We start from the raw sequence: 18,353 nt of genomic DNA on the forward strand, positions 1-18,353 counted from the left end.
AAAATGACACAGAAAATGGAATACGAGTTTTCGTTCGTTTTATTAGAACGTGCATTTTTATGTATAGTCATAATTGAAAAGCAGGAAAAGGCGTTAAAAGTATAACATAGCGGGGGCGTATATTGGACTAGAAGGCTCCCATATTGTCATTGTGACTTTGACGTCGCATGGCGACAGTCAGACGAAAGGGAGGCAGGGTTTGAAGCCGCCGGTGAGTAAAATTTGTCCTGTCATTTTGCAAAGTTTGAAGCAATTACATTTTCCATTTTACAATTCATTTTAAAATTAGCGCGTGCACGGACTTTTCGTGCTACAACTGAGACAAATTGACACGATTGAGCGCTGTCAAAAAAAAAGGAGGGGGCAGGGCTGGGGCGTCTGCTTGTGGATCTGTGGTGAGTTTGATATTTAAATTGAATGTTAGTCTCTGAAATTTATTTAATAATATTTTTTCTTTTGTATCAATTTTATTTTAGAAGTAATTGTATTTTCTTTATGTCACTTTATTTAGAGAGCGGGGCGAATTCTTCAGCCAAGCCTACATAAAATGTTTTGTTTTTCTATATGTCTTAAGGAACTAGAATCTTTATATAGCAAATTTTCACATCATTTAGTGTCTACGACCATATCACGCTGAAAGCACCGGTTCTCGTCCGATCACCGAAGTTAAGCAGCGTCGAGTCCGGTTAGTACTTGGATGGGTGACCGCCTGGGAATACCGGATGCCGTAGACATTTCTTTTTATTTCTGGCCATTTTTTAAAAAAATCACAAAAATGACACAGAAAATGGAATACGAGTTTTCGTTCGTTTTATTAGAACGTGCATTTTTATGTATAGTCATAATTGAAAAGCAGGAAAAGGCGTTAAAAGTATAACATAGCGGGGGCGTATATTGGACTAGAAGGCTCCCATATTGTCATTGTGACTTTGACGTCGCATGGCGACAGTCAGACGAAAGGGAGGCAGGGTTTGAAGCCGCCGGTGAGTAAAATTTGTCCTGTCATTTTGCAAAGTTTGAAGCAATTACATTTTCCATTTTACAATTCATTTTAAAATTAGCGCGTGCACGGACTTTTCGTGCTACAACTGAGACAAATTGACACGATTGAGCGCTGTCAAAAAAAAGGAGGGGGCAGGGCTGGGGCGTCTGCTTGTGGATCTGTGGTGAGTTTGATATTTAAATTGAATGTTAGTCTCTGAAATTTATTTAATAATATTTTTTCTTTTGTATCAATTTTATTTTAGAAGTAATTGTATTTTCTTTATGTCACTTTATTTAGAGAGCGGGGCGAATTCTTCAGCCAAGCCTACATAAAATGTTTTGTTTTTCTATATGTCTTAAGGAACTAGAATCTTTATATAGCAAATTTTCACATCATTTAGTGTCTACGACCATATCACGCTGAAAGCACCGGTTCTCGTCCGATCACCGAAGTTAAGCAGCGTCGAGTCCGGTTAGTACTTGGATGGGTGACCGCCTGGGAATACCGGATGCCGTAGACATTTCTTTTTATTTCTGGCCATTTTTTAAAAAAATCACAAAAATGACACAGAAAATGGAATACGAGTTTTCGTTCGTTTTATTAGAACGTGCATTTTTATGTATAGTCATAATTGAAAAGCAGGAAAAGGCGTTAAAAGTATAACATAGCGGGGGCGTATATTGGACTAGAAGGCTCCCATATTGTCATTGTGACTTTGACGTCGCATGGCGACAGTCAGACGAAAGGGAGGCAGGGTTTGAAGCCGCCGGTGAGTAAAATTTGTCCTGTCATTTTGCAAAGTTTGAAGCAATTACATTTTCCATTTTACAATTCATTTTAAAATTAGCGCGTGCACGGACTTTTCGTGCTACAACTGAGACAAATTGACACGATTGAGCGCTGTCAAAAAAAAAAGGAGGGGGCAGGGCTGGGGCGTCTGCTTGTGGATCTGTGGTGAGTTTGATATTTAAATTGAATGTTAGTCTCTGAAATTTATTTAATAATATTTTTTCTTTTGTATCAATTTTATTTTAGAAGTAATTGTATTTTCTTTATGTCACTTTATTTAGAGAGCGGGGCGAATTCTTCAGCCAAGCCTACATAAAATGTTTTGTTTTTCTATATGTCTTAAGGAACTAGAATCTTTATATAGCAAATTTTCACATCATTTAGTGTCTACGACCATATCACGCTGAAAGCACCGGTTCTCGTCCGATCACCGAAGTTAAGCAGCGTCGAGTCCGGTTAGTACTTGGATGGGTGACCGCCTGGGAATACCGGATGCCGTAGACATTTCTTTTTATTTCTGGCCATTTTTTAAAAAAATCACAAAAATGACACAGAAAATGGAATACGAGTTTTCGTTCGTTTTATTAGAACGTGCATTTTTATGTATAGTCATAATTGAAAAGCAGGAAAAGGCGTTAAAAGTATAACATAGCGGGGGCGTATATTGGACTAGAAGGCTCCCATATTGTCATTGTGACTTTGACGTCGCATGGCGACAGTCAGACGAAAGGGAGGCAGGGTTTGAAGCCGCCGGTGAGTAAAATTTGTCCTGTCATTTTGCAAAGTTTGAAGCAATTACATTTTCCATTTTACAATTCATTTTAAAATTAGCGCGTGCACGGACTTTTCGTGCTACAACTGAGACAAATTGACACGATTGAGCGCTGTCAAAAAAAAGGAGGGGGCAGGGCTGGGGCGTCTGCTTGTGGATCTGTGGTGAGTTTGATATTTAAATTGAATGTTAGTCTCTGAAATTTATTTAATAATATTTTTTCTTTTGTATCAATTTTATTTTAGAAGTAATTGTATTTTCTTTATGTCACTTTATTTAGAGAGCGGGGCGAATTCTTCAGCCAAGCCTACATAAAATGTTTTGTTTTTCTATATGTCTTAAGGAACTAGAATCTTTATATAGCAAATTTTCACATCATTTAGTGTCTACGACCATATCACGCTGAAAGCACCGGTTCTCGTCCGATCACCGAAGTTAAGCAGCGTCGAGTCCGGTTAGTACTTGGATGGGTGACCGCCTGGGAATACCGGATGCCGTAGACATTTCTTTTTATTTCTGGCCATTTTTTAAAAAAATCACAAAAATGACACAGAAAATGGAATACGAGTTTTCGTTCGTTTTATTAGAACGTGCATTTTTATGTATAGTCATAATTGAAAAGCAGGAAAAGGCGTTAAAAGTATAACATAGCGGGGGCGTATATTGGACTAGAAGGCTCCCATATTGTCATTGTGACTTTGACGTCGCATGGCGACAGTCAGACGAAAGGGAGGCAGGGTTTGAAGCCGCCGGTGAGTAAAATTTGTCCTGTCATTTTGCAAAGTTTGAAGCAATTACATTTTCCATTTTACAATTCATTTTAAAATTAGCGCGTGCACGGACTTTTCGTGCTACAACTGAGACAAATTGACACGATTGAGCGCTGTCAAAAAAAAGGAGGGGGCAGGGCTGGGGCGTCTGCTTGTGGATCTGTGGTGAGTTTGATATTTAAATTGAATGTTAGTCTCTGAAATTTATTTAATAATATTTTTTCTTTTGTATCAATTTTATTTTAGAAGTAATTGTATTTTCTTTATGTCACTTTATTTAGAGAGCGGGGCGAATTCTTCAGCCAAGCCTACATAAAATGTTTTGTTTTTCTATATGTCTTAAGGAACTAGAATCTTTATATAGCAAATTTTCACATCATTTAGTGTCTACGACCATATCACGCTGAAAGCACCGGTTCTCGTCCGATCACCGAAGTTAAGCAGCGTCGAGTCCGGTTAGTACTTGGATGGGTGACCGCCTGGGAATACCGGATGCCGTAGACATTTCTTTTTATTTCTGGCCATTTTTTAAAAAAATCACAAAAATGACACAGAAAATGGAATACGAGTTTTCGTTCGTTTTATTAGAAGGTGCATTTTTATGTATAGTCATAATTGAAAAGCAGGAAAAGGCGTTATAAGTATAACATAGCGGGGGCGTATATTGGACTAGAAGGCTCCCATATTGTCATTGTGACTTTGACGTCGCATGGCGACAGTCAGACGAAAGGGAGGCAGGGTTTGAAGCCGCCGGTGAGTAAAATTTGTCCTGTCATTTTGCAAAGTTTGAAGCAATTACATTTTCCATTTTACAATTCATTTTAAAATTAGCGCGTGCACGGACTTTTCGTGCTACAACTGAGACAAATTGACACGATTGAGCGCTGTCAAAAAAAAAGGAGGGGGCAGGGCTGGGGCGTCTGCTTGTGGATCTGTGGTGAGTTTGATATTTAAATTGAATGTTAGTCTCTGAAATTTATTTAATAATATTTTTTCTTTTGTATCAATTTTATTTTAGAAGTAATTGTATTTTCTTTATGTCACTTTATTTAGAGAGCGGGGCGAATTCTTCAGCCAAGCCTACATAAAATGTTTTGTTTTTCTATATGTCTTAAGGAACTAGAATCTTTATATAGCAAATTTTCACATCATTTAGTGTCTACGACCATATCACGCTGAAAGCACCGGTTCTCGTCCGATCACCGAAGTTAAGCAGCGTCGAGTCCGGTTAGTACTTGGATGGGTGACCGCCTGGGAATACCGGATGCCGTAGACATTTCTTTTTATTTCTGGCCATTTTTTAAAAAAATCACAAAAATGACACAGAAAATGGAATACGAGTTTTCGTTCGTTTTATTAGAACGTGCATTTTTATGTATAGTCATAATTGAAAAGCAGGAAAAGGCGTTAAAAGTATAACATAGCGGGGGCGTATATTGGACTAGAAGGCTCCCATATTGTCATTGTGACTTTGACGTCGCATGGCGACAGTCAGACGAAAGGGAGGCAGGGTTTGAAGCCGCCGGTGAGTAAAATTTGTCCTGTCATTTTGCAAAGTTTGAAGCAATTACATTTTCCATTTTACAATTCATTTTAAAATTAGCGCGTGCACGGACTTTTCGTGCTACAACTGAGACAAATTGACACGATTGAGCGCTGTCAAAAAAAAAGGAGGGGGCAGGGCTGGGGCGTCTGCTTGTGGATCTGTGGTGAGTTTGATATTTAAATTGAATGTTAGTCTCTGAAATTTATTTAATAATATTTTTTCTTTTGTATCAATTTTATTTTAGAAGTAATTGTATTTTCTTTATGTCACTTTATTTAGAGAGCGGGGCGAATTCTTCAGCCAAGCCTACATAAAATGTTTTGTTTTTCTATATGTCTTAAGGAACTAGAATCTTTATATAGCAAATTTTCACATCATTTAGTGTCTACGACCATATCACGCTGAAAGCACCGGTTCTCGTCCGATCACCGAAGTTAAGCAGCGTCGAGTCCGGTTAGTACTTGGATGGGTGACCGCCTGGGAATACCGGATGCCGTAGACATTTCTTTTTATTTCTGGCCATTTTTTAAAAAAATCACAAAAATGACACAGAAAATGGAATACGAGTTTTCGTTCGTTTTATTAGAACGTGCATTTTTATGTATAGTCATAATTGAAAAGCAGGAAAAGGCGTTAAAAGTATAACATAGCGGGGGCGTATATTGGACTAGAAGGCTCCCATATTGTCATTGTGACTTTGACGTCGCATGGCGACAGTCAGACGAAAGGGAGGCAGGGTTTGAAGCCGCCGGTGAGTAAAATTTGTCCTGTCATTTTGCAAAGTTTGAAGCAATTACATTTTCCATTTTACAATTCATTTTAAAATTAGCGCGTGCACGGACTTTTCGTGCTACAACTGAGACAAATTGACACGATTGAGCGCTGTCAAAAAAAAAGGAGGGGGCAGGGCTGGGGCGTCTGCTTGTGGATCTGTGGTGAGTTTGATATTTAAATTGAATGTTAGTCTCTGAAATTTATTTAATAATATTTTTTCTTTTGTATCAATTTTATTTTAGAAGTAATTGTATTTTCTTTATGTCACTTTATTTAGAGAGCGGGGCGAATTCTTCAGCCAAGCCTACATAAAATGTTTTGTTTTTCTATATGTCTTAAGGAACTAGAATCTTTATATAGCAAATTTTCACATCATTTAGTGTCTACGACCATATCACGCTGAAAGCACCGGTTCTCGTCCGGGCTGGTTTTTGGATGTACCATATGTGAAATGTAAACATTGTGTCGTCCGGAGATTTTTCATTGTTTGGTGAGTTCATCGCCTTATCTGTGTTCATAAACATTTTCTGAAGATTGCTAATTAATTATTGATTGAATGTGACCACAGTTTGCTTAGAAACAATTGTTTGTTTGCCCCTTTTCCTGCAATTTCGGTGCAGGAAAAAGGGGGAGGAAGGGTGTGTTTGATTACTATTTGGAGATCTTACTAAAAACCAATGGCTAACTTTGACGGAAGTGGACCAGACAGGTCCAATGGAAAGTCGGCTAATTATGATAGCAAATTTTCTAAGGAGAAAACTGTGTTAATTGCTTGTGCTCTGGAGGGTTTTGGAAAACTAGAGCCTGATTTGTTGATAGATGACATTGAATCGAAATGTGGTATAGGAAGTGTAATTGCATGTGTGCCAAAAACTGGTTACGGCTATGAAATTGTGTTTCGAGAAAGGCAGATGATGGAACCAGTACTCGGTGATCTGACTGTGGATGGAAAAAGATGCAAAGTGAGTGAATTGCAATCTAGCTTTAGATTAGTTTCGATACTTAATTTGAGTATGTATGTGACTGATGAGGAAATTGTGGATAGATTTAATAAAATTGGTGTTGAAATTGTTTCTGTTATTAAGAAGCATAAGATGAAATCAAAGAACAATATTTATGATGGAACAAGAATTTTCAAAGCCAAACTTCCCCCGAATATGAAGTCAATCCCATATTCAATGAAGTTTTCAGTCAATGAGAAAGAGACTGCATATTACCGCGTGATTCATAATCACCAGGTAAAAGTCTGTAATGGTTGCTTTAGTCCTGACCACATGTATAAGGACTGTCCTGAATTCAAATGTTTTGAATGTGGAGAGCAAGGTCATGTCAGGAAAAAATGCTTTAAGAATAAGTGCTCTAAGTGTTTGCATAAGAAGGTTAGCTGTAAGTGTAGTACTCTAAAGAAAACACACGTAGACAATTCTTTTGCTGAATTCCAAGGAACATTTACACGAGATGACGATGTATGGCCATGTAGCAGAATAATGGATGATGACCATACCAATGGTGAGAGTAATATAACTGTTAATGCTCATCTTGATGATGTAAATGATGTCAGTGATAGCGGAAAGAATGATGTTGCGAATCATTACACTGTTGGGCGTGGTGGTCAGTCTTCGGCTTGTAGTGATAATGGCGTTGCTAGTCATATCACTGAAGATGATGAGAATATCGATTTAGATGTTATTTCAAGTGTCGTTGCTAGCCATTGCAGTGATGAGGGTGATGGTAATGGTGATGTGAATGGTGCCGTTTTGGTCAATGATGATGAAGCTGAGATGGTAGATGGTGATGATGAAGTGTCTGGGGAAGTTGGACAAGATGATAGTATGGTTTATGGTGACCAAGAAAGAAACAAGACAGATAAAGAAGAAAGTAATGTTGATATTGAACTTAATGTTAACAATGTTGATTATGTTAAATCTAAAAGTAAATGTGTTATGCCAAAAGAAAATGTTTCAGAAAATGATTGTAAAATAGGTTCTATTTTGAATATAGAAGCTTCTGTCTCCCCTCTAGAACAAATTAACAGTCAGGGGGAAGTCAGTCAGAGTTCATGTGACACTTTAGACGACTTTGAAATGGATACTTTCCTGATGACTGATAGTAGTCAAGGGGCAAGTGAAAATGATTTTACTCTTGTAGCTAAGAAAAAAAATGCCTTGGGTGTCAAGAGGCGTAGTAAGATTAATATAAAGCCTAATCTGAAAGCAGCAAGGTTATCGAATATACATAAAAAATTGAAATAAGGAACAATGGAGTGTTATATGTTTGCTATTTTACATTTTTGTTTTGCGATGGCTTCTTTTAATTTTATAAGCCTTAATTGTAATGGTCTTTGTGACAAAAATAAAAGAGAGTGTATTTTTGCACTGTGTAATGAAAGGAAATATGATGTTGTATGTTTACAAGAAACATTCTGGAATGATGATTTATATAAAATTATACAGAATGACAATAGTGTATGGGGTGGTGATATTTTTGCTAGTAATAGTAATTGTAATAGAAAAGGTGTGGCTATTCTTTTAAGTAAAAGATTGAGAAATGTTTTTAAAGTTTGTGATAGTATATGTGGACGATTATTGCATATTCAAGGTAAAGTTGAAGGTAAAAATGTTGATATAATCAATGTGTATGCTCCTAATAGTATCAGTGATAAATGTACTTTTTTTAATGATTGTAAAGACAAAATATATGGAGATGAATATATTATAGTTGTAGGAGATTTCAATACTGCGTTCTGTCCTTTAGATAGAAGTGGAAAAACTACGTTTTATGCAGATAAATCTGTAAAATGTTTAACTAATTTGATGAATGATAAATGTTTATTTGATGTATGGAGAAATAGAAATATGAATGTCAAAATGTTTTCTAGAAAACAGGTAGTTCAAGGTTTTTTAACACAAAGTAGGATTGATTATATTTTGGTATCTAGTAATTTAAAATCATGTATAAGAAATATTTTTTATAGCGACACATGCTTTAGTGATCATAGCATTGTAAATATGAAACTTGATTTCTCTGAAGTTGAAAAAGGACCTGGTGTTTGGCTTTTTAATGAAACCTTATTAAATGATGATGTTTATGTTGAAAAGATTAGACAAATTTTATTTGATGAAATTGGTTCTGATTTTTATTTGTCAAATCCACTTATTTGGTGGGATAATTTGAAATATAGAGTAAAGAAAGTCAGCCAAATATATGGAAAAGAGAAACAAAAAGAATTAAATAGAGAGTATTTTAGGTTACAAAATAAGCTGCAAGAAATGTCTGTGAAGTCAGCTTGTGGTATATCAATTGATCATGTCAAATATTTAGAATTGAAAGATGAATTAGAAAGTTTAGAAAAACACAAATGTAATGGTGCTATTATTAGATCAAAATGTCAGTATTCAATTGAAAGTGATAAGAATACAGCTTATTTCTTAAGTTTAGAGAAACATAGACAAAACAGAAATATGATATGTAGTTTAAAAAATTGTGATGGTGTTGTTGTCAATGATTCTGCTGAAATGTTAGATGTTGTACACAATTTTTATGAGAAACTCTTTTCTTGTGTTCAAACTGATCATGAGGCAATAGAGGAAATGTTAGATTGTGTTAACGTTAGTGTTGAAAATTGTGATATTGAAAACTGTGATTGTGAAATTACTAGTGATAAAATTGAAACCTCTATAAAAGGCATGAAAAAGGGTAAAACACCTGGCCCTGATGGGCTTACTGTAGAATTTTATTTATACTTTTTTAGTGAGTTGAAACCGGTATTGAAATATATTTATGACTGTATTGGAGACAATAAAATTTTGTCAAGATCTATGAGATATGGAATGATTAACCTGATTTATAAGAATAGAGGTGACAAGTCTGACCTGAAAAACTTCAGACCTATAACTTTGTTAAATGTTGATTATAAAATTTTAGCCAGAGTAATGGCCAACAGATTTAAATTTGTATTACCAAAGATTATATCACCAAATCAGAGTTGTTGTATTATTGGTAAAGATATTTCTGATACTACAGTAAGTATCAGAGATATTATAGAATTAATAGAAATGGATGATTTGGAATGTTATTTGCTGAAACTTGATCAGGAAAAGGCATTTGACAGAGTTGGACATGACTACTTATTTTCTGTATTGCAGAAATTTGGATTTGGGGAGAGATTCATTTCATGGATAAAGATATTTTATACTGACATTTTCAGCACTGTCAAATTCAATGGTTTTTTGTCCAAGTATTTTCAATTAAAGAACTCTGTAAAACAAGGGTGTCCTATATCAGCTTTGTTATATGTGTTAGTTGCTGAACCCTTGAGTATTATGATTAAAAGGAATGATAGAATTCATGGTATACAAATTCCCAATGCATCTGGTGAGGAGAAAATATTTTCACATGCAGATGATACAACATTGATATTGTCTGACAAAAATTCAGTAAATGAGGCCTTTGGAGTTTTAAATTTATATGAACAAGCATCTGGGGCAAAATTGAATAAAGATAAATCTGAAATTTTGGCATTGGGTACCGGAAAGATATCGAAACAAGAAATAGATGCTTGGAATATTAAAGAGTGTGATGGGGTTCTTCAGCTTTTAGGTATATGGATTGGCAAAGACAAAACTGTTTGTGATAATTTAAATTGGGATTGCAAAGCGCAATCTATTTCAAAATTATTGAATTTTTGGAAAATGAGACATTTATCAATACAGGGTAGAGTAACGGTTATAAATACCTTGTTGATGAGTAAATTATGGTATACTCTAATGGTGGTTAATATACCTGAGAAATACTATTTAGACATTAAAAAGATGTGTGTAGATTTTTTGTGGAATAATAAGCCATCATTGGTTGCATATGATGTTATAATAAATAGAGTTTTGAATGGTGGTTTAAATTTTCCAGATATATTTCACAAAATGTATGCTTTTAGACTTAAATTTTTAAGTCGATTGTTAGATAATGATTATAATGCAGTGTGGAAACATACTTGCACTTATTTTTTATCAAAAGTTCTAGATATGAATCTTGGTATGGAAATTCTATTTTGTGATCTTAATAATAGACAATTAGGTATTTTACCTGATTTTTATAAGTGTATGTTATATGCTTGGGGAAAGATTCGTACTCATATGGAAATTGATATAAATGTGAATAATGTATTTGATATTCCATTGTTTTATAATCCAATGATAGTAAATGATGGGAAAATGTTGTATATTAAACCCTTTGTAGATGCAGGAATAGTTAAAATTAAAGACTTGGCATTTGAATGTAAAAAAGGTTTTTTGAAGAACAAATATGTACAGGATATAGTCTCTCAAAGGTTTCCTGAGTTAGTTGCTGATAGAATTGTTGATGTAGTTCAGTGTATTAAGCAGTGTATTCCAGAACAGGTAAAACGTTTAGTTAGAGAAAATGCATATAACTATAATAAACCTGTTCTGAATGTAGTGTATAATGATAATGGTAAAAAATATACATTACCTAGAACGGCAAAAATTTGTTATGGTATGCTCTTAGAAACTAGCACAATAATGCCAAATGCTGTCAGCTACTGGTATGAAGTATTTAGTGATTTTAATGTACAAAGGGTTCAAAATGTTTTGAATTTTCAATTTTTACCTAGTGACTGTATTGAAACATCGTTTAAAATTTTCCATAGAGTTTTATTTACGAAGGAGAGATTATTCAGATGTCATATTACTATTGATTCTTTATGTCCAGTATGTTATGATGTACATGAAGATTTGGAACATCTTATAATTTCATGTAGATGTTTAACTAAATTCAACAACTTTTTGAAAGATTTCCTACATAATATTTTGTGCAATAGCTCTACAAGATATGTCAATATGCTTGATTTTAATTTTCTATGTTATTTTGGATTAACTGAGAAAGATAAAAACAGTAACTATTATTTTGTTAATACTGTCTTAGCATTTAGAAAATTTTGTGTTGTGAAAAGGAGAAATGTAGCTGTGAAAGATGAGAAAGTACTAGATATTCAAAATTATTTTAAGTCCGTACTTCAGCGACATGTAAATTATGCTTATATGTATTATAAAAAGAAGAACTTTTCATTGTTTGAAAAATACTACTTGAAAAGAAATCCTGTTTTACGTATCTGTGACGAAAATGTTGTCATTGACTTTTAGTATGCAAGCCACTATATAATATGGAAGATTGACTTAACATACATGATATTATTAATTGTTATCTGTGATATGTGAATTAGTGGGAGATTAGCCCAATAATTCTTTTACATGTAAATATATTTCTGTGAATAAACTTTTATCAAGAAAAAAAAAAAAACCGGTTCTCGTCCGATCACCGAAGTTAAGCAGCGTCGAGTCCGGTTAGTACTTGGATGGGTGACCGCCTGGGAATACCGGATGCCGTAGACATTTCTTTTTATTTCTGGCCATTTTTTAAAAAAATCACAAAAATGACACAGAAAATGGAATACGAGTTTTCGTTCGTTTTATTAGAACGTGCATTTTTATGTATAGTCATAATTGAAAAGCAGGAAAAGGCGTTAAAAGTATAACATAGCGGGGGCGTATATTGGACTAGAAGGCTCCCATATTGTCATTGTGACTTTGACGTCGCATGGCGACAGTCAGACGAAAGGGAGGCAGGGTTTGAAGCCGCCGGTGAGTAAAATTTGTCCTGTCATTTTGCAAAGTTTGAAGCAATTACATTTTCCATTTTACAATTCATTTTAAAATTAGCGCGTGCACGGACTTTTCGTGCTACAACTGAGACAAATTGACACGATTGAGCGCTGTCAAAAAAAAAGGAGGGGGCAGGGCTGGGGCGTCTGCTTGTGGATCTGTGGTGAGTTTGATATTTAAATTGAATGTTAGTCTCTGAAATTTATTTAATAATATTTTTTCTTTTGTATCAATTTTATTTTAGAAGTAATTGTATTTTCTTTATGTCACTTTATTTAGAGAGCGGGGCGAATTCTTCAGCCAAGCCTACATAAAATGTTTTGTTTTTCTATATGTCTTAAGGAACTAGAATCTTTATATAGCAAATTTTCACATCATTTAGTGTCTACGACCATATCACGCTGAAAGCACCGGTTCTCGTCCGATCACCGAAGTTAAGCAGCGTCGAGTCCGGTTAGTACTTGGATGGGTGACCGCCTGGGAATACCGGATGCCGTAGACATTTCTTTTTATTTCTGGCCATTTTTTAAAAAAATCACAAAAATGACACAGAAAATGGAATACGAGTTTTCGTTCGTTTTATTAGAACGTGCATTTTTATGTATAGTCATAATTGAAAAGCAGGAAAAGGCGTTAAAAGTATAACATAGCGGGGGCGTATATTGGACTAGAAGGCTCCCATATTGTCATTGTGACTTTGACGTCGCATGGCGACAGTCAGACGAAAGGGAGGCAGGGTTTGAAGCCGCCGGTGAGTAAAATTTGTCCTGTCATTTTGCAAAGTTTGAAGCAATTACATTTTCCATTTTACAATTCATTTTAAAATTAGCGCGTGCACGGACTTTTCGTGCTACAACTGAGACAAATTGACACGATTGAGCGCTGTCAAAAAAAAGGAGGGGGCAGGGCTGGGGCGTCTGCTTGTGGATCTGTGGTGAGTTTGATATTTAAATTGAATGTTAGTCTCTGAAATTTATTTAATAATATTTTTTCTTTTGTATCAATTTTATTTTAGAAGTAATTGTATTTTCTTTATGTCACTTTATTTAGAGAGCGGGGCGAATTCTTCAGCCAAGCCTACATAAAATGTTTTGTTTTTCTATATGTCTTAAGGAACTAGAATCTTTATATAGCAAATTTTCACATCATTTAGTGTCTACGACCATATCACGCTGAAAGCACCGGTTCTCGTCCGATCACCGAAGTTAAGCAGCGTCGAGTCCGGTTAGTACTTGGATGGGTGACCGCCTGGGAATACCGGATGCCGTAGACATTTCTTTTTATTTCTGGCCATTTTTTAAAAAAATCACAAAAATGACACAGAAAATGGAATACGAGTTTTCGTTCGTTTTATTAGAACGTGCATTTTTATGTATAGTCATAATTGAAAAGCAGGAAAAGGCGTTAAAAGTATAACATAGCGGGGGCGTATATTGGACTAGAAGGCTCCCATATTGTCATTGTGACTTTGACGTCGCATGGCGACAGTCAGACGAAAGGGAGGCAGGGTTTGAAGCCGCCGGTGAGTAAAATTTGTCCTGTCATTTTGCAAAGTTTGAAGCAATTACATTTTCCATTTTACAATTCATTTTAAAATTAGCGCGTGCACGGACTTTTCGTGCTACAACTGAGACAAATTGACACGATTGAGCGCTGTCAAAAAAAAGGAGGGGGCAGGGCTGGGGCGTCTGCTTGTGGATCTGTGGTGAGTTTGATATTTAAATTGAATGTTAGTCTCTGAAATTTATTTAATAATATTTTTTCTTTTGTATCAATTTTATTTTAGAAGTAATTGTATTTTCTTTATGTCACTTTATTTAGAGAGCGGGGCGAATTCTTCAGCCAAGCCTACATAAAATGTTTTGTTTTTCTATATGTCTTAAGGAACTAGAATCTTTATATAGCAAATTTTCACATCATTTAGTGTCTACGACCATATCACGCTGAAAGCACCGGTTCTCGTCCGATCACCGAAGTTAAGCAGCGTCGAGTCCGGTTAGTACTTGGATGGGTGACCGCCTGGGAATACCGGATGCCGTAGACATTTCTTTTTATTTCTGGCCATTTTTTAAAAAAATCACAAAAATGACACAGAAAATGGAATACGAGTTTTCGTTCGTTTTATTAGAACGTGCATTTTTATGTATAGTCATAATTGAAAAGCAGGAAAAGGCGTTAAAAGTATAACATAGCGGGGGCGTATATTGGACTAGAAGGCTCCCATATTGTCATTGTGACTTTGACGTCGCATGGCGACAGTCAGACGAAAGGGAGGCAGGGTTTGAAGCCGCCGGTGAGTAAAATTTGTCCTGTCATTTTGCAAAGTTTGAAGCAATTACATTTTCCATTTTACAATTCATTTTAAAATTAGCGCGTGCACGGACTTTTCGTGCTACAACTGAGACAAATTGACACGATTGAGCGCTGTCAAAAAAAAAAGGAGGGGGCAGGGCTGGGGCGTCTGCTTGTGGATCTGTGGTGAGTTTGATATTTAAATTGAATGTTAGTCTCTGAAATTTATTTAATAATATTTTTTCTTTTGTATCAATTTTATTTTAGAAGTAATTGTATTTTCTTTATGTCACTTTATTTAGAGAGCGGGGCGAATTCTTCAGCCAAGCCTACATAAAATGTTTTGTTTTTCTATATGTCTTAAGGAACTAGAATCTTTATATAGCAAATTTTCACATCATTTAGTGTCTACGACCATATCACGCTGAAAGCACCGGTTCTCGTCCGATCACCGAAGTTAAGCAGCGTCGAGTCCGGTTAGTACTTGGATGGGTGACCGCCTGGGAATACCGGATGCCGTAGACATTTCTTTTTATTTCTGGCCATTTTTTAAAAAAATCACAAAAATGACACAGAAAATGGAATACGAGTTTTCGTTCGTTTTATTAGAACGTGCATTTTTATGTATAGTCATAATTGAAAAGCAGGAAAAGGCGTTAAAAGTATAACATAGCGGGGGCGTATATTGGACTAGAAGGCTCCCATATTGTCATTGTGACTTTGACGTCGCATGGCGACAGTCAGACGAAAGGGAGGCAGGGTTTGAAGCCGCCGGTGAGTAAAATTTGTCCTGTCATTTTGCAAAGTTTGAAGCAATTACATTTTCCATTTTACAATTCATTTTAAAATTAGCGCGTGCACGGACTTTTCGTGCTACAACTGAGACAAATTGACACGATTGAGCGCTGTCAAAAAAAAAGGAGGGGGCAGGGCTGGGGCGTCTGCTTGTGGATCTGTGGTGAGTTTGATATTTAAATTGAATGTTAGTCTCTGAAATTTATTTAATAATATTTTTTCTTTTGTATCAATTTTATTTTAGAAGTAATTGTATTTTCTTTATGTCACTTTATTTAGAGAGCGGGGCGAATTCTTCAGCCAAGCCTACATAAAATGTTTTGTTTTTCTATATGTCTTAAGGAACTAGAATCTTTATATAGCAAATTTTCACATCATTTAGTGTCTACGACCATATCACGCTGAAAGCACCAGTTCTCGTCCGATCACCGAAGTTAAGCAGCGTCGAGTCCGGTTAGTACTTGGATGGGTGACCGCCTGGGAATACCGGATGCCGTAGACATTTCTTTTTATTTCTGGCCATTTTTTAAAAAAATCACAAAAATGACACAGAAAATGGAATACGAGTTTTCGTTCGTTTTATTAGAACGTGCATTTTTATGTATAGTCATAATTGAAAAGCAGGAAAAGGCGTTAAAAGTATAACATAGCGGGGGCGTATATTGGACTAGAAGGCTCCCATATTGTCATTGTGACTTTGACGTCGCATGGCGACAGTCAGACGAAAGGGAGGCAGGGTTTGAAGCCGCCGGTGAGTAAAATTTGTCCTGTCATTTTGCAAAGTTTGAAGCAATTACATTTTCCATTTTACAATTCATTTTAAAATTAGCGCGTGCACGGACTTTTCGTGCTACAACTGAGACAAATTGACACGATTGAGCGCTGTCAAAAAAAAGGAGGGGGCAGGGCTGGGGCGTCTGCTTGTGGATCTGTGGTGAGTTTGATATTTAAATTGAATGTTAGTCTCTGAAATTTATTTAATAATATTTTTTCTTTTGTATCAATTTTATTTTAGAAGTAATTGTATTTTCTTTATGTCACTTTATTTAGAGAGCGGGGCGAATTCTTCAGCCAAGCCTACATAAAATGTTTTGTTTTTCTATATGTCTTAAGGAACTAGAATCTTTATATAGCAAATTTTCACATCATTTAGTGTCTACGACCATATCACGCTGAAAGCACCGGTTCTCGTCCGATCACCGAAGTTAAGCAGCGTCGAGTCCGGTTAGTACTTGGATGGGTGACCGCCTGGGAATACCGGATGCCGTAGACATTTCTTTTTATTTCTGGCCATTTTTTAAAAAAATCACAAAAATGACACAGAAAATGGAATACGAGTTTTCGTTCGTTTTATTAGAACGTGCATTTTTATGTATAGTCATAATTGAAAAGCAGGAAAAGGCGTTAAAAGTATAACATAGCGGGGGCGTATATTGGACTAGAAGGCTCCCATATTGTCATTGTGACTTTGACGTCGCATGGCGACAGTCAGACGAAAGGGAGGCAGGGTTTGAAGCCGCCGGTGAGTAAAATTTGTCCTGTCATTTTGCAAAGTTTGAAGCAATTACATTTTCCATTTTACAATTCATTTTAAAATTAGCGCGTGCACGGACTTTTCGTGCTACAACTGAGACAAATTGACACGATTGAGCGCTGTCAAAAAAAAGGAGGGGGCAGGGCTGGGGCGTCTGCTTGTGGATCTGTGGTGAGTTTGATATTTAAATTGAATGTTAGTCTCTGAAATTTATTTAATAATATTTTTTCTTTTGTATCAATTTTATTTTAGAAGTAATTGTATTTTCTTTATGTCACTTTATTTAGAGAGCGGGGCGAATTCTTCAGCCAAGCCTACATAAAATGTTTTGTTTTTCTATATGTCTTAAGGAACTAGAATCTTTATATAGCAAATTTTCACATCATTTAGTGTCTACGACCATATCACGCTGAAAGCACCGGTTCTCGTCCGATCACCGAAGTTAAGCAGCGTCGAGTCCGGTTAGTACTTGGATGGGTGACCGCCTGGGAATACCGGATGCCGTAGACATTTCTTTTTATTTCTGGCCATTTTTTAAAAAAATCACAAAAATGACACAGAAAATGGAATACGAGTTTTCGTTCGTTTTATTAGAACGTGCATTTTTATGTATAGTCATAATTGAAAAGCAGGAAAAGGCGTTAAAAGTATAACATAGCGGGGGCGTATATTGGACTAGAAGGCTCCCATATTGTCATTGTGACTTTGACGTCGCATGGCGACAGTCAGACGAAAGGGAGGCAGGGTTTGAAGCCGCCGGTGAGTAAAATTTGTCCTGTCATTTTGCAAAGTTTGAAGCAATTACATTTTCCATTTTACAATTCATTTTAAAATTAGCGCGTGCACGGACTTTTCGTGCTACAACTGAGACAAATTGACACGATTGAGCGCTGTCAAAAAAAAGGAGGGGGCAGGGCTGGGGCGTCTGCTTGTGGATCTGTGGTGAGTTTGATATTTAAATTGAATGTTAGTCTCTGAAATTTATTTAATAATATTTTTTCTTTTGTATCAATTTTATTTTAGAAGTAATTGTATTTTCTTTATGTCACTTTATTTAGAGAGCGGGGCGAATTCTTCAGCCAAGCCTACATAAAATGTTTTGTTTTTCTATATGTCTTAAGGAACTAGAATCTTTATATAGCAAATTTTCACATCATTTAGTGTCTACGACCATATCACGCTGAAAGCACCGGTTCTCGTCCGATCACCGAAGTTAAGCAGCGTCGAGTCCGGTTAGTACTTGGATGGGTGACCGCCTGGGAATACCGGATGCCGTAGACATTTCTTTTTATTTCTGGCCATTTTTTAAAAAAATCACAAAAATGACACAGAAAATGGAATACGAGTTTTCGTTCGTTTTATTAGAACGTGCATTTTTATGTATAGTCATAATTGAAAAGCAGGAAAAGGCGTTAAAAG

General features: G+C 35.9%; 15 non-coding genes across 15 annotated transcripts; all 15 read left to right on the forward strand.

Annotated features, from left to right (window-relative positions):
• Positions 1-615: 615 nt before the first annotated feature.
• On the forward strand, positions 616-734 carry LOC148617665 (5S ribosomal RNA). Its single transcript, XR_015922804.1, has one exon. It is a non-coding gene; the product is annotated as a 5S ribosomal RNA (ribosomal RNA).
• A 652-nt stretch (positions 735-1,386) lies between these two features.
• On the forward strand, positions 1,387-1,505 carry LOC148617666 (5S ribosomal RNA). Its single transcript, XR_015922805.1, has one exon. It is a non-coding gene; the product is annotated as a 5S ribosomal RNA (ribosomal RNA).
• A 654-nt stretch (positions 1,506-2,159) lies between these two features.
• On the forward strand, positions 2,160-2,278 carry LOC148617667 (5S ribosomal RNA). The gene has a single exon (XR_015922808.1). It is a non-coding gene; the product is annotated as a 5S ribosomal RNA (ribosomal RNA).
• A 652-nt stretch (positions 2,279-2,930) lies between these two features.
• On the forward strand, positions 2,931-3,049 carry LOC148617668 (5S ribosomal RNA). Its single transcript, XR_015922809.1, has one exon. It is a non-coding gene; the product is annotated as a 5S ribosomal RNA (ribosomal RNA).
• Positions 3,050-3,701: 652 nt separating this feature from the next.
• Positions 3,702-3,820, forward strand: LOC148617669 (5S ribosomal RNA). Its single transcript, XR_015922810.1, has one exon. It is a non-coding gene; the product is annotated as a 5S ribosomal RNA (ribosomal RNA).
• A 653-nt stretch (positions 3,821-4,473) lies between these two features.
• On the forward strand, positions 4,474-4,592 carry LOC148617670 (5S ribosomal RNA). Its single transcript, XR_015922811.1, has one exon. It is a non-coding gene; the product is annotated as a 5S ribosomal RNA (ribosomal RNA).
• Positions 4,593-5,245: 653 nt separating this feature from the next.
• Positions 5,246-5,364, forward strand: LOC148617671 (5S ribosomal RNA). The gene has a single exon (XR_015922812.1). It is a non-coding gene; the product is annotated as a 5S ribosomal RNA (ribosomal RNA).
• A 7,332-nt stretch (positions 5,365-12,696) lies between these two features.
• On the forward strand, positions 12,697-12,815 carry LOC148617672 (5S ribosomal RNA). Its single transcript, XR_015922813.1, has one exon. It is a non-coding gene; the product is annotated as a 5S ribosomal RNA (ribosomal RNA).
• A 652-nt stretch (positions 12,816-13,467) lies between these two features.
• On the forward strand, positions 13,468-13,586 carry LOC148617673 (5S ribosomal RNA). Its single transcript, XR_015922814.1, has one exon. It is a non-coding gene; the product is annotated as a 5S ribosomal RNA (ribosomal RNA).
• A 652-nt stretch (positions 13,587-14,238) lies between these two features.
• On the forward strand, positions 14,239-14,357 carry LOC148617674 (5S ribosomal RNA). The gene has a single exon (XR_015922815.1). It is a non-coding gene; the product is annotated as a 5S ribosomal RNA (ribosomal RNA).
• Positions 14,358-15,011: 654 nt separating this feature from the next.
• On the forward strand, positions 15,012-15,130 carry LOC148617675 (5S ribosomal RNA). Its single transcript, XR_015922816.1, has one exon. It is a non-coding gene; the product is annotated as a 5S ribosomal RNA (ribosomal RNA).
• A 653-nt stretch (positions 15,131-15,783) lies between these two features.
• On the forward strand, positions 15,784-15,902 carry LOC148617676 (5S ribosomal RNA). The gene has a single exon (XR_015923069.1). It is a non-coding gene; the product is annotated as a 5S ribosomal RNA (ribosomal RNA).
• Positions 15,903-16,554: 652 nt separating this feature from the next.
• Positions 16,555-16,673, forward strand: LOC148617677 (5S ribosomal RNA). The gene has a single exon (XR_015922817.1). It is a non-coding gene; the product is annotated as a 5S ribosomal RNA (ribosomal RNA).
• A 652-nt stretch (positions 16,674-17,325) lies between these two features.
• On the forward strand, positions 17,326-17,444 carry LOC148617678 (5S ribosomal RNA). Its single transcript, XR_015922819.1, has one exon. It is a non-coding gene; the product is annotated as a 5S ribosomal RNA (ribosomal RNA).
• A 652-nt stretch (positions 17,445-18,096) lies between these two features.
• On the forward strand, positions 18,097-18,215 carry LOC148617679 (5S ribosomal RNA). Its single transcript, XR_015922820.1, has one exon. It is a non-coding gene; the product is annotated as a 5S ribosomal RNA (ribosomal RNA).
• The last annotated feature ends 138 nt before the right edge of the window (positions 18,216-18,353 follow it).

The sequence above is a fragment of the Perna viridis genome, chromosome 5 (genome assembly GCF_037379345.1).
Source record: "Perna viridis isolate PV_CMFRI_1.1 ecotype Kerala chromosome 5, ASM3737934v1, whole genome shotgun sequence".
NCBI lineage: Eukaryota > Metazoa > Mollusca > Bivalvia > Mytilida > Mytilidae > Perna > Perna viridis.